Below are 15,650 nucleotides of genomic sequence, written 5' to 3' on the forward strand. Positions count from 1 at the left end.
AATAACAAGGTATGATAAAAATATCATTTGGGACAAAGGACTGAGGTTTAGGTGATGCGTTTTGTATTGGTGAGGAAGGTTAGGGGTGAACTTAACTGGGCTATGATGTACAGTAGAATTCATAGTGACATATGCTTGAGTTATATTGATTCATTATATATACATTATTTAGTGGAATCAGTATTTTTCATTCAGGTAAGTACCTGCCTTCATGTTTACATGGTTCACTAGAAGTCAGAAATTAAATGTGGCCCTGAGATGATTTTTAATGGTGTGAGTTGCCCAGGATTTAGGAAAAGTTGCAAAGTTTATGTTAGACACTTTCCTAACTTCTCTTCCATACCCCTCCTACCACCTCTTTCTCCTTTACACCACGGATACCAAATGTCTTTGTGTCCTTGTGGCTACCCAAAGGCTTCCTTTGTGACATCCATTTCTGGGCTGTACTCTCTATCCTTCAGTGGCCCATACTCTAAAATGTACTTATCCCTGTCCCCTCAACCCTCATTCAGACTCTGCTCCTAACATGCGTGGGATGCTGTAACTGGGAAAGACACTCACCTGAGAGTCAGATTCATGTCTTATTATATATCAATATACAAACAAGCTAAATATTAGCTTTATATTTTTCTGTTTAATTCTGGGTTTCCATTAAGATTCAGATACAGCATGAGCAGTGGACACAGGGCTGGATTTGGAGTCAGTAGGAACTGGATTCGAATCCTGCCTCTGACACTTGCTAGAGAACTCTGGGCTGCCTTAGGAAGGACTTATCTACTAAGTCATAAACCAATTGTTAATCTGCTCTGCCTTGGTAGAGACAGTTCTTCATGACAATGAGAAACCTTGGATTGATTTGCGTGTTTAAGAATTTTTTTTAAATAATGAAACTTGTCTGCAACTATAAGTTTGAAAATATAGACTATTGCTTATCTGCCATGTGGTTCTATGAATGATCCCTCTATGTTTATCTTAGTTCTAATTTAAGTCTTGAACAATTCTCTATCTGCAGAAGAATCAAATGAATGAATTCATATGATCAACTGTGATTGGCATGTGGCCCTGACTGTTAAAGGGGTCACAATGCTTTGTGGTAGCTTTCAGGAACCATTTGATATGAAATTACTTGTTGTCAAAGGAATTACAAAAGTCACCATAAATCTTAACATAGTAATTAATTTTGATAAAGATACAAACTAAAATGTATACAATTTATCTCCTTTTCTTTTTACTAATGTCATTTCATGCTTACATGACTTTTAATACCACATATGTAAAATAGTTCAATTAGTTATAGTAATTAGCACATCAGTATATGCTAATTAATATTATAGTAGTGATATTTATATATATTTGGTATAAATATATATAAATGATATTTTTGCCAGTAAAACATTTTAATCTTTTCTGAAAGAGAATATAGTGTATTGGCAAGTACTACTGTTACTACTAATTAGAGCTCGTTAGAGCTTAAGGTAAATACCTTAAGGTTGACAAAGTGCTTTACATCCATTTTCTAATTTTGTCATACATAAAACATGCTACATCAGCATGGTGGTATGGTGGAAAGAACATTGGATTTCCCAACTGATAAATGATTAAAGGATACAAACAGGCAGTTCTTAAGGAAATAAATTCAAGCTATTTATAAGTGTATTAAAAATGCTCCAAACTACTAAATAATGAGAAAAATACAAACCAAAGTCAAATTCTGAGGTTCCACCTCACGGCCATCAGATTGGCAAAGTTGGAAAAAAAAGGAAAACAACAAATATTGAAGGTGCTGTGGGAAAATAAACACATCGATGTACTGTTGGTAGAGGTGTGAACTGGCTCTGGGAAGCGTTTGGGATTATGGGCAAATTACTAAACCATGCATATACTTTGACCCAACAATACCACTGTGAAAGAAGAAAACATTTATAGCAGCTCTTCTTGTTGCAAAGAACTAGCAACTAAGGGGTTCCCATCAATTGGGGAATGACTGAATAAAATATTAATTTAATGGGATGCTGTTGGTGTTACCAGAAACGATGAAAGGGATGGTTTCAGAGAAACCTATGAAGACTTGTGTGAACTGATGAAGAATGAAGTGAGCAGAACTAGGAGAACAAATTATATCAGTCTGCTCATTGTTGCTGTCTAGTAGTTTCAGTCATGTCCAACTCTTTGTGATCTGATTTGGGGCAAAGATACTGAAGCAGTTTGCCATTGCCTTCTCCACTTGGTTTTACAGATGAGGAAACTGAGGCAAACAGTGTTATGTGACTTGTTCAAGGTCACATAGCTAGTGTCTGAGGCTAAATTTCAACTCAAGAAGATAAGTCTTCCTGACTCCAGGCCTGGCTCTCTGTCCATTGTACCACCTAGCTGACCAAACAAAGGTCCCTGCCTTTTCTTTAATCCTTCCCTTTCCCCTAATACAGTATTCACTTTCCTTAGTGTTTCCCATCACTAATTTCAATATATGTTGCGCTTTTGGGTAGAGAGCTGACCAAAAAGAGTCAGCAAGAACTGGTTTCAAGATCTTAATTTTTTTTTGACTGCTGTGTGACCATGGGAAAGTCAACTTCTCTGTGTCCTAGGCACCCTTCTATATAAGTAACAGAGAGGGGCGTCCAGGTAGCACAGTGAGTAAGAGCACTGGCTCCAGTGTTGAGAAGACCTGGAGATCGAATCCTGGGCTCAGACACTTAGCACCCACCCAGAAACACCTGGCCGTGTAACCTTGAGCAAGTTACTTAACCCCAATTGCTTAGGGGCGGCCAGGTGGCTCAGCGAGTAAGAGCACCGGCTCCAGTGTCGGGATGATCTGGGTCAAATCCGGGCTCAGATACTCAGCACCACACCCAGAAATAATAACTGGCCATGTAACCTTGAGCAAGTTACTTAACCCCAATTGCTTTTAACAAAAGTAAGTAACAGAGAAAGAAAAAGTACAGATTTCTGTTGGTAAGCATTATTTTTCACCTGATATTGATGCAATTACAGATCTGACCAAATAAAACAGAACAAAAAACAAAACCAAAATTTCAACACTATAAATGGATATTTGACTTTTGATGGTATATCTCTTAAATGATATTTACAATTCATATTTTATGTTATAAAGTGACACATGAAAATACTAGTAGAGTTCCATTTTTGCTTGTGTATGGTCTTGATTATAACAGTGGTGGTAGTTAAAGTTATTGACATATGCAGTTTTTATTTTGTGAAAAATTCTCAAGTAAGCTAAAGAGAAAAGTAAAAGAAATAAATAGGAACCAGGATTAATTTCATTTTTTTCTTTGTGGAAATTTGAATAAAAGTTTCACCCCTTTCCCTTCAATAATAATAAGAACAAAAGACATACATTCCTCTAATATTATCTGATTGCTTTGTTTCTATAATTCCTCAGTGGCCTATTTTTGCTTGAATTTAGATTTTTACAAAATTGCATTTTTAAAAACCTTTCCACTGGCTTATATTTCTATCTGTGAGTTCCTATTTTTTTAAAGAAATGTATAATTTATCAAGCAAATTACAAGGCTATTTAAATTTTAGTAATGCTATAATTTGCTTTTTTTTAAAAGTTTTATTTATTTATTTATTTTTGATTTATGTTAACAGATAATCCTCATACTCTGTGAGATCTTTTATAACAAAATGAAACAATTAAGCAAAACTTAAAGTATAGTGACCTCCATCTGAAAATGCACTAAAATTTCGTATCTGTAGCAACCCCCCCCCACAATTCTATTAACAGTCTTTTTTTTTTTTAAAGAAAATTAAAAGAAATCTTTTTCTTCTCCCTGTTTGAAGAAAAGATAGGAGAAAAACTAGTCATGTGACCTTGGGCAAGTTACTTAACCCCAATTGCCCTCCAAAAAGAAAAAAAAAAAAAGAAGAGGAGAAAAGCAAATTGTTTGTAATAAAAAGCCAAGTAAAATAATTTCCCCTTTTGGCTGTATAAAAAAATACATGTCTCATTTGGCACCCTAAATCTATCTGTCACCTCTTTGTCAATAGGTAGATAGTATGTTTCATCTGTCCTCTATATACAAAGATGGTTATTAAATTGATCATAGTTCTTTCAACTTTCAAAGTTGTATTTATCGTTTTCTTATTATACAAATTATTCTGCTTGTCTTATTATCATCAACTTACTAACCATATAACTATTTTATTTAAAATATTTTAAAACTATTTTAAAAAGCCCACAACTTCTATGGGGACTGTTTGCAAACTGAGCACACACACCAATTGGAGATTGATCGGGTTTTGTCAAAATGTCCAAAGCCGCCAGTCCTCTAATTTATCTCATAATTTTAGTTATTTTTATAGACAGAATAAAATTAGTCATACAGCTGCAATTTTTGGTGCTCAACTTTGCCACTGTCAGGAAAGGCTTACCTGATTGTTATAATTAATTTTGTGCACCATATAGATACAAACCACTTTTCTATATCCCTCTCCCTCCCACTATAGTCTCCAAAAAAAAAAAGCATACTATTTTCTTAATAGCTTTGAAATTTATTATTCAGCTTCAACAACTTAGCACTTAGGGTCTCTTAAGGATAGCACTGCATGAGCAAACTCCTTAGATAAATAATGGATTTGTATAATTCCACTCAGAAATGGAATTCCTATCAGTGTTGGGAAAAAAATCACCCAACAAACAAAACACCAAAACCCTTTCAAAATAATCCTTTCTAACCAATTTTATTTCCTGCATGATATCAGCACTTCAGATTTTTTTTTTCATGTTATCCAGTGGAGCAGAACACAGTTGATGGTGTGCTTTGCCCTTTTTGTGTTTATTTGTTTCACAGGCTACACTTAGGAGAACAAACCACCCTGCCTGATTTAAAGTTGAAAGATATGCTACACAGCATTCCCCCATCACACCATGAGTCAACAGCTGAACCAGATTGCTTTTTTTTCCTCCTGTTCTTCTCAGAAAGCTGTTTTCCCCCCAAAGTGAGATAACCTAAATGATGCAAATAAAGCTATTTGTGTGCAGTGCAAGGAAAGTTCAACCAGTGGGGGGATAGATAAGTAATCGAAGAACTATTTCCATGATGTGATCTTTTATAAAAAGGAACTCAACCATAAAATTGCTAGGAGAGAAAATGATAATGGTTGATGGGACCATTGTTGAAGTTGAGACACTTGACAAAGGTCCATGGTTATTCCCAGAATTTCTGAGTATATTCTTATACTTCAAAAATCATTCAACTATTAAAAAAAAGTTGATCTGTAATAACATACAGAAAGTTTCAAGAGCTCATCACTTGGGTCAAATTGGAAAGTGCATTTCAAAGTTTTACCTAGATTTAGTTTTCAGATCAAAACAGATGGATATATAGCACAACTCTTCAGACACTGAAAATGTGACCAGAACACTTTATCAAGTAGGGAGGTAATATGATACAATGATGGATTTGGTATCAGAAGAGCCAAGTTCAAATCCCAGCTCTGTTATTGTGTGTATGTTATGCACCTTTATGGCCAGGGCAAGTTTTGCCACATTTCAGTTTCTTTGTAAAATTAAAGAGTTGGATTAGATAATCTCTAAATTCAAATCCTGCCTCAGACACCTACTAGCTGTGTAATCCTAGGCAAGTCATTTAACTCTGTTTGCCTCAGTTTTCTCATCTGTAAAAAGAACAAACTACTCCAGCATCTTTGCCAAAAAAACCCCTATGGTGGTGGTGTTGTTCATCCGGCGACGACACCACAGAGTTATGTCTTCACTTGGGCATGAATTGCATTTAAAAAGAAGCAGAGTTTCATGATGATGTCAACCTCCTTCCCTCCTCCAGAGTCAATGTGGTCATGAAGAGTTGGACACAACTGAAATGACTGAACAAAGCACAGTGTCCATCTGGAGTTTTTTGATATTGTATTATTGTTAAGTAGAAAATTACAGATAGATAGAATCTGAAAATAACATGTAGAGAATTCTAAAAGTGGGATCTCTTTAAGTTTATCCTCTTAGAAAGAAATAACTATGATGCTTGCTGCCCATGTCAGTGTTTAACTTTATGAGGGTAGCCCTTATCGGGTTATTTATTCCTGTTTTAGCATTGTCTATAATTTGTAGGATTCATGTTTCAGTCTTTGTGAGTGACAGAAAATATTTTTATAGCTATTATCTCAGATTTCATTCAGTTACTTTTTATTAAAAAATAAATTAGGAAAGCATACAATGACTTGTAATTACCATATTAAAAGTGATATATCATTGAGAGCAAGATTGAAAGATGTCCAGCTCTCTGTGTATAATGAAATGTCTTTGCAATCAACTGTTAACAATCTTAATAATTGGCCTCAATGTTTTCCTCATACCAGTAATTTGGGTATCATATGCCCTTTACGTTACTGAAGCTTTTGCCCAGCTCACTGAATGCTTGGAGTTTCCTTAGACTTTCTTTTGCTACCGATTCTAATTATCCAATGAAAGAACTTTCATCAGTAGCTGATCTCTACCAATTCCAAGAAAGGCCTTAGGCTACTTTTCATAACACTTCGGATCAGTTATATTTGCTTCTTTTCCCTTCTCTTTACACAAAGGAGAGGGTGGATTGCCTTTCCATTTGGCTTGGCAAAGGTTGGAGGAATGATATTATAACTACACTCTTTCACCTATACAATTTCATGTGACTCATTATGTTTCGTTTTCAGTTAGAAGGGAATATTTTTCTTTACTTGCCCAATTCTCTTCCCTTAGCTCTTTGTCATTTGGAATCTAGAGCTGGTGTAAAGGTTATTTAACCATGCACACAGGTCATTAGAAATATGCCTGAATTGGAGATAGTTATTGTTATATTTGTATTTTTCTATATTTGAAATCTGGTAGTTGAACAAAATTTGTCAGTAAGTGTTCTTCTGAAGTTGTGATTATTAACAATTTTTTTATTCTTATATCTTCCAATTTTATGCAATTATTCATAATGGACATTGGTGAAAAAATAATTACAATTAAGGAAAAATACCAAATCTGAGATTGTAAATGAATACTGATCATTTCATATTTATTTATTTAGATTTACTCCACTCTCATCCCTGTGTCTTTTGGTCTGTTGATTTAGGTGAAGGTATAGAGAACAAAATGAATAAAAGGGGCTCCCTTTCAAATGGATTATTAATATAAAGAATTGAGGGTGGCCAGGTAGCACAGCGAATAAGAACACCGGCTCCAGTGTTGGGATGACCTGGGGATCAAATCTGGGCTCAGATACTTAGCATCACACCAGAAATAACTGGCCATGTAACCTTGAGCAAGTTACTTAATCCCGATTGCTTAAAAAAATAAAAAAATATAAAGAATTGAAGGGGATAAGTAGGCATAGCACAACCTGGTATACAAAGAGAATCCACAGATAGTGGGATTCAATAGGGCTCCTTTAGCTAGAAGACTTTTGCAATGCTTTTTTATTAATTGTGTCAGTTTTTTTGCTTACAAAACTGTAAACTCATACATAGGCACTTGTAGTGAGTGTCTTCTGAGAGAAGTCAGATAACTTTCTTCCTGTCAAGTAACATGCCCCTTGAGGCAAAGGGGAATCTTAAGTATGAAGGTCAGTGAGAGAAACAGAGAGATATAGAGATGGAGAGAGAGATAAGCATAGCTAGATAGACACACACAGAAACAGATAGAGACAGAGACACAGAGAGAGACAGAGCTAGTGAGAGATACCCTATAGATCTCAATGCAATGGCAGACCTAGATGGAATTCAGTGTGAAATGTAGTTGCTAAGGCATACATAGACCAGGACATAGGTCTGTGCTGAAGTCTACAGCATCTGTTCAGCCCAGGAAGGGGAGCAGCAAACCCCCAGTGCAGACAGAAATCCAGTGACCCACAGAATCTGAGTCATATATGAGCGTCATGCAGAAGCCAGTGATAGATGGGGAGGCTAAATTGGCAACCAAGCAATGGAAAACCAAAAAAGGGCTGATAGGTCAGTGATGAAGAGAACCTCATCATTGAAGTCCAGGGGAGGGACCAGAATCTTAAAAGCAAAAAGGTAGGGAGCTGGGATGTGGAAGAGTAAACCCAGGTTTTCTTTTCACTAGTACTGGGAGTCATAGGGACTCTACAGGTCAGGGTATCAGGGTGTGTGTGTGTGTGTGAGTGTGTGTGTTTTGGGGACAGTAGGGAAGGGCAGCTGATTCTCTACCAATTCCAAACCACACAGGATAGCATGACTCAGAGGGATGGTATTGGAAGTACCTTTAGGAAATGGAAAAGAGTTTCCTTTTGTCTGTGCAAAAATCTTGGGTATGAGTCTTTCCTTTTTCCATGTTCTATATCTATATTAGCCTGAATGCTTGCTGAGAGAGATGCCTGCCCTTTTGGAGAAGCAAAAATGGTCAGATACTGAGGTTTCCAGGGTTTCCCTGACTGAAAACATGAGTTGAAGAAAATTTCAAAATGATTTAGATGCTTAAATCTCCAAAATTTCCCTATGTGGGGAAATGAAATAAAACCATCTTGAGAGAGATAATCCCCTAATCCGTCCCTCCTCCAATTATGCCCTGAACATAACATCAGAAAAGATGCTCAGACACCACAGCAAAGTTAAACATTATTGAATTCATTCAGTGATCAAATAAGACCAATAAGATTGAGTGACACAGATCTCCTTGCTGGCCTTCATACGCTATGATAATTTGGACCAATTTCTCATAGTTCCCTGGCTGAAGGCCTCTGTTATCATAGATAGCAAAACAAGGTTGTGTGTGTGCTTGTTGGCCTTAACTTTTTTTTCTTTGAGGAACTCTTTAAACTGTGTCAGGAACCTATAGTTCCTATGTGACACAGTTTGAGAAATGCTGCTGGGTAGTCCATTTGCACTGCTTTTTGAGTACCCTGTCATTGATGCACATTTTACTTGCCTCTAAGCAAATATTATAAATGGAACATTGACTACTGTGGCCCTCACCACTTGAAAAGACAGATTAGATTTTACCCCTCTGTAATGGCAATGATTATTTGAAGATCTTCCCTGCCCCTTAATAAGCCTAAGGGAATTTGAAGACCTTCTCTGCTTTGAAAATATACTCTGCCCCGTGATAGGCTGAATGTAATCACATGGAGCCTGTGGTAGGAGGAGTCTGCTGAAGGGTGGAGCAGAGCCCATAGGAAGCTGGGAGTCAGAGCCAGACTAGACAGTTGGGAGGAAGGGAAGCTTCCAAGGGGAACAAATAGGTTTGTGAGTAAATATTGGTCTTATGCTGATTTATGGGAAAACTAAAGGATGTTGTAGCTCTCTGTGCTGTTGTGGCTAATTGACTTTTTTGCTACTTTGATGGAATTGGCTTTCTGGTTTGGGGATTTGGTTTTCTGGTGTCTGCATAAATGTTTTGCTTCTGTCTTCTACATGGAGAGTCTGTTATATTTTGTGATTGGGCACTATGCAGGTATATTTATAGTGACTGTTGGTGCTGTGAATATTGCATTGGTACTACACCCTTCCCTAGGTTTCTCAAATACATTTAAGTGGGCTTTAGGGTATCTAGGCTCTCTACAAATGGTTCTAGCCCCAACTCATACTGTTAACAGTAGGGGTATCCCTCTCTACAGAGCACACAGTCCTAATTCAAAGTCCAAAACCCCACCATGGGCTAAAGTCCCAAGTACCCTGGCTTCTCCATCAGGCTGGCAGGCTGCACCATATGGGGAAATAAGTATCATGCTTGATAGCATGTGCACATGTGTTTTCACACACACACACCCACAACCACACCCCCACCCTGACACGTTTATCACTACCACCATGTACCAACGAATGTGATGCAAATATATCAGGATGGATTGTATTCAGTAGGGTAAACTGAGTACTGCTCTTCAAATTTTAAAATGTTTACATAGAGAATATTTCTGCAACATATTCTTCCCTTACTGTTCACAAAGTGCTATCAATATACTTTCCCCTTTAGTTCCCTTCCCAGTGTTTCATCACATGGGCAATGAAGGATCTGCTTCTGCAAGGAAATAGAAGTGGTGCAGCAGTGCTCTTAAGAAGGAGTCAAGAAGGGGGGTGGTAGATGACGTGTATTTTTGCAATCCAGGTCTCATCCCTATATGTTCATTGACATTGCTTGGGCCATAGCTCAGCTGATGCCTACATTTCATAGGACATTTAGTTGAAGGGGAAGGGAAGGGATGGATTCTTCCTTTTCCTCATTAAGGCACTTTAGTGCCTGTTCCTCCATGGCTTTGCAGCTGCTTTCTATATCTATGGTAAGGATACTCATTAATTCTGTTTACTTGGTTGTTGACAGCATATTTTTTCATAAAAGCAAACTACTGTTAATCTCTTTAGTGCCGTGCTTCATAGAGTGCATCCTATTCAGTTATATGAAGATGAGAATCAGTATATTTCATCAGTAGAATATGGTCTATGTATGTGATATCTTCTTTTTCTTTATTCCTTTAAAATTTTTTGAATTCTTAGTATTTTATTTCCCCCCAATTACATGTAAAAACAATTTTTTAACATTTGTTTTTTAAAACTTCGAGTTTCAATTTTTTTCCTTTCTTCCTTTCCCACCCCCCTCATTGAGAAGGCAAGAAATTCAAAATACATGTGTAATCATGCAAAGCACATTTCTACATTAGTCATACTGTGAAAAAAAACATAGACAAAAAATACTCAAGAAAAATAAAGTTTAAAAAAAAAAGTACCCTTCAATCTGTATTCAGACTCCATCAATTCTTTGTCTGGGGATGAATGGCATTTTTCACCATAAGTCCTTAAGAGTTGTCTTGGTTCATTGTATTGCTGAGAATAACTACTCAGTTAATAGATTTGAACTCAGGTCCTCCTGATTCTAGGCACAGCACTTTATACTCTGCACCACTGAGCTGCCACTTTAGGAATAACCCAGGTCAGCGTGGTTATTCCTTCAGTACCTTCAACCTTGCCTTTTCAACCATTCCCCAAGTAGATGGTATTAGGTTCTTACAACCTCTAATTGCAGGGCCCCATAACTTCTAGTGTACTTGAGACCTCAACCTGTTTTATCTAGGACATGGCTGTGTTCTCATTTATGTCCCAGCACCTCCACTGCTTGTGCCCTTAGTTTCATGCTGTGCCTCAAGACCTTCATCAGAGTACAGCAAAGCTCAATGCATGAGAGTCCCTCTGAAGTCATGCCTGGGGAATGCCAGCATAGGCATAGGGGAGTCTGTTTCAGAACTACATTGTTCTTCTATATGGAGGTCTCATCGAGTTCTCTTTCTCTACCTGATATCTGAGGTATGAAGGGCATCTTAGATGCACTGACAGAGGCCTAGGGGATTAGCTTCAGTCAGCCTGGGAAACTGAGGGTGAGAATGGGAGATAACTTGTCATGGTCATTGGTAATAGGCACTACTTCCTGGCCATGGTGGCATGCAGAAGATTAGGACAAAGAGAGTTGGAATGGCATGTGATTTAGACCTAGGATCCTCGGAAGGTTGTTGTGAATTACCTGCTCGTGTAGTCTTGGCATGGTATCAGAGAACGGTGGTTAGTCACTTCCTTAGTCAATATGTATTTATTATATATACCTACACTGTGCTGAGCTCTGGGGATACCAAGAAAACAAAAACAAAGAAAAACCAGTTTATCTTTGGAGGATCTTGCAGTATAACCGGGAAGACAACATGCAAATAACTACATACAAACGATGTATATGCATATAGCGTGTATATGTTCATATACACATACACGGGATAATTCTTAGAGAAAAGGGATTAAAACTAAGGCAGACTGTGAAAGGCTTCTTGTTGAAGTGAAGACTTTAGCTAGGACTTGAAGGAATCCAGGGAAGGCAGGGGATGGAGGTGAAGAGGGAGAGAATTCCAGGCACCGGGGACAGTCGATGAAAACCTCCAGAGTTGGGAGATGGAATATGAAGGACAGCAAGGAGGTCTGTGTCACTCAGTCACAGAGTATGTGGAAAGGGGTAAAGTGTAAGACTAGAAAGAGAGCAAAGGGCCAGTCTATTAAGTTTTATATCCAGTCCTAAGTTCTCTTGACCTACAGTCCACGGCCAGTTTAAAAACCAAAGAAAATGTTATATTTGGTCTTAGAAGTTAAATGGAACCACTGAAGTTGGTTGAATAAAGGATAACATGGTAGGACCTGAACTTTAGGAAGATTAATTTGAGAGCTGAGTGGAGGGTGGATTGAAGTGTGGGTGGGCTTGAGGTAGGGAGAGCAACCAGCAGACTATTGAATTAGGCCAGGGATGAGATGATGAAGGCTCGAACTAGGGTAGTAGATATATCAGAGGATAGAAGGGATGCTGTGAAGTTAGAATCCACAGGCCTTAGCAACAAATTGGATCCTGGAAGGGAGAGAGTGAAGAGTTATCTAAGTTGCATGCCTAGGTGCCTGGGAGGCTGATGATTCCCTCAACAGCAAGGGCAGAAGTTAGGAAGAGGGGGGGGTTTCTGAAGACAGACAATGAGTTCAGTTTTGGATGCATGGAGTTGAAGAGGTCAACAATTCATCTATTTTGTTGGGTTTTTTTTATTGCTTTTTGGAGGGGGAAAGGCAGGGCAATTGGGGTTAAGTGATTGCCCAAGGTCACACAGCTAGTAAGTATTACGTGTCTGAGGCTGGATTTGAACTCAGGTCCTCCTGACTCCAGGGCCAGTGCTCTATTCACTGTGCTACCTAGCCACCCCACATCCCCATATTTTGATGCCCAATAGTCAGTTGGAAATGCAGGATTGTAAGCCAAGAGAAGTTAGAACTAGACATAAAGATGTGAGAAGAATCCATATAGAGATGAAATTAAATCCATGGTAGCTGATTCTAGTGAAATAGCATAGAGGGAGAAAAGGGCCAATGGGGGTACCCATGCCTCATAGGTGTGCTCTGGAGTTCCTTGAAAAAAGAGTGTATCAAGGAGAAGAGGATGATGGGTAGTTCCAAAGACAGCAGAAAGGTCAAGAAGGATAATAATTGGGAAAAGACCATTAGATTTAGCAATTAAGAGGTGACTGGTAAGCAGTTTTAGCTGGACAGCGAGGTTAATAAGAAAGCAAGAGGAAAGGAAGTGAAGGACCATATTGCAGACAGTCTTCTCAAGGAATAGGACCATAAAAAGTTGGTGAGATATGGGATGAGAGCTGGCCAGGAAGGATAGGTCTATGAGAGGATTTTTTCAGAATGGGGATATTTGTAGGCAGTAGGGAAGCAGCCACTAGACAGGGAAACAATCGTCTGGGTGGGATCACTTGTGCATGAAGTGAGGTTGGTGTTGACAATTAGAATGGCCATCTCTTCATGTGAGACAGGAGTGAAGGAGCAGATAGTTGCAGAAGGCATCTGAGTGATATGAGGAGGAGGGGAGAAGAGGGAGTTCTTGATGAGTGGCTTAATTTAAAAAAATTAAATAAAAAACAAGGTTCTCAGATGAGAGTGTGGATGGGGGAAGGGAAACTATGGGATGTTCAAAGAAAGATGGAAAGATTTGGAAAAAACACTTTTGTGAATGGGATAGTGATTTGATTGGGGGATAGTGATTATTTATAGAATCTCAAAATTGGAACTTATATGGTTCATCCGTTCCCTACACAGAGAAGGCAACCAGAACTGGAGGTTACTTTCTATATAATGGTGATATATGGATGAGACACTACCTCTCAAAATAATATAATACCCCAACTCAACTAAATTTATATTGAAAGATCCATTATATATTATACTAAAGGAACAAAGGGAAGCTAGGTAGCACAGTGGATAGAGCACAAGTCCTGGAGTCAGGAAGACTCATGAGTTCAAATCTGGCCTCAGACACTTACTAGCTGTGTGTCCCTGGGCAAGTCATTTAATCCTGGTAGCCTCAGTTTCCTCATCTGTAAAATGAGCTGGAGAAGTAAATGGCAAATCACTCTAGTACTTTTGCCAAGAAAACCCCAAATAGGGTCACGAAGAGTCAGACACTATTAAAAAACAATGAACAACAAAAAGAAACAAGTCCTCTTCAAAACCTTATGTGCAGTCTGGGAATTTTACCTGAGTGGACCACAGAAGATCAGAGAGACAGAAGCCAGTTTTTCTCTTCTAAAAATTTCTGGGGTTAAAATTGCAGAGACAACTTTGTAACACGCCAGGAAATGAAATGGCAAAGCCAAGCCAACAAATGAATGAATGAGCTTTTGCATTATGTCCTGAGGATTAAGCTTGGTCTCATTTTTAATCTGATTAGATTGTTTCTCTGAAGCAATATGGTATCCCCTAAGTTTTGAAATCTCTTCCTCTTCTTTTCTCCTTGTACGAGATCTGATCCTAATGCTTACTATATTCAGGAAGCACACTGTTCTCTTGGGCGGCCGAATTGACAGTGGTGGTGACAGCCTTTGGGAATCTAAATTGAACAGGAGTTATGCACATGGACCAGGGACAGAAATGATATCCTTGAGCATTAGAAAGAGCAAAAACAAAGTGGGCATCTTTCAGCATCTGTACTCTGTTTAAAAGCCTCCAGCAAATGATCTAATCTGCACAGCCTGTGCACTCAGCATATGGGGTGGAAAGCCACAGCAAGAAGACAATTTCTTCTGCCTCTCACTAGCCTGTAAGGGTTCCTTATTTGACAGTCATTTGTGGGTGACACAGAGGAGGTTAGTAAAGAGACAGGGAAATTTGGCAGGCTTCATCCATTTGCTTTGTCGGGTTGGTTAAAATGAAAGACAATGAGTTTAAATTGCAGCCAGACCCTTGTTAAGAATACTAATCCAGCCAAGGAGGGATGATGAGTAGACAGCTGTGAAAGATAACAAAGCATATACAGTATATTATTTCAGCTCCATTTTTAGACCCTTGCTTTTGAACTTATTATAGATGGGAATTATGAAATCAATATGATTAATTAAGTGAAGGCTCACGTCTCAGAGTCAGTACCTAGACCTGTTCTGAAAACATCATTTGAATATTATTATTACTTTATGGAACCCTTCTTATAGATAGATGAGGGTGTCTCTCTTTACATAATGGTAAGATTGAATACCAACAACAGAAGTCTTCTAGCTAAAGGACATGGAAACTGGAAGATTAAAAAAAGACAGACCCCAAAACTTGTTTTGCCAGATGATACATAGTATCTCTGTGTATATGCGACTTATGATTATGGTGTGCATGGGAAAACCTAAAAGGTCACATAAAGTTGATAGTATGCTTTCGATTTGTGCTAAATGCCACTTGAAAATAACTTCCCTTGCTCCTACAGATCTTGTGCTTTCTTCACTCTTACATTAACTTTCTACTCTTTTCTCTTCACATATGTCCATGTGAGTCTGTTCCATACCCATCCTTGTTTTTAGTATTGTTATCTATCTGACCCCTACCTCTGCCTTGCAAGTTGTAATCATCTTGTAGTTAGAAGCTGCCAGGGTGATTTTTTTCAAGCATAGGTCAGACCAGGTCACTCTATACTTCAGAACCCATCTGTTGTTGCTTAGGCTAAAATATAAATTTCTCTGTGTAGCTTCCAGAGCCTTTCATAACCTGGTACCAACTTATTCTTTTAGTCTTAATTGTATATTACCCTCCCTCTCATATGTTAGTCTCCTTCCCTCTGAGCCTGCTAATTGACTTCCTCTCTATTATACACACACACACACACACACACACACACACACACACACACACACACACAC

The sequence above is a fragment of the Petaurus breviceps genome, unplaced genomic scaffold (genome assembly GCF_028583685.1).
Source record: "Petaurus breviceps papuanus isolate PSGF00001 unplaced genomic scaffold, PetGlider_PUasm1.0 90849, whole genome shotgun sequence".
Taxonomy (NCBI): domain Eukaryota; kingdom Metazoa; phylum Chordata; class Mammalia; order Diprotodontia; family Petauridae; genus Petaurus; species Petaurus breviceps.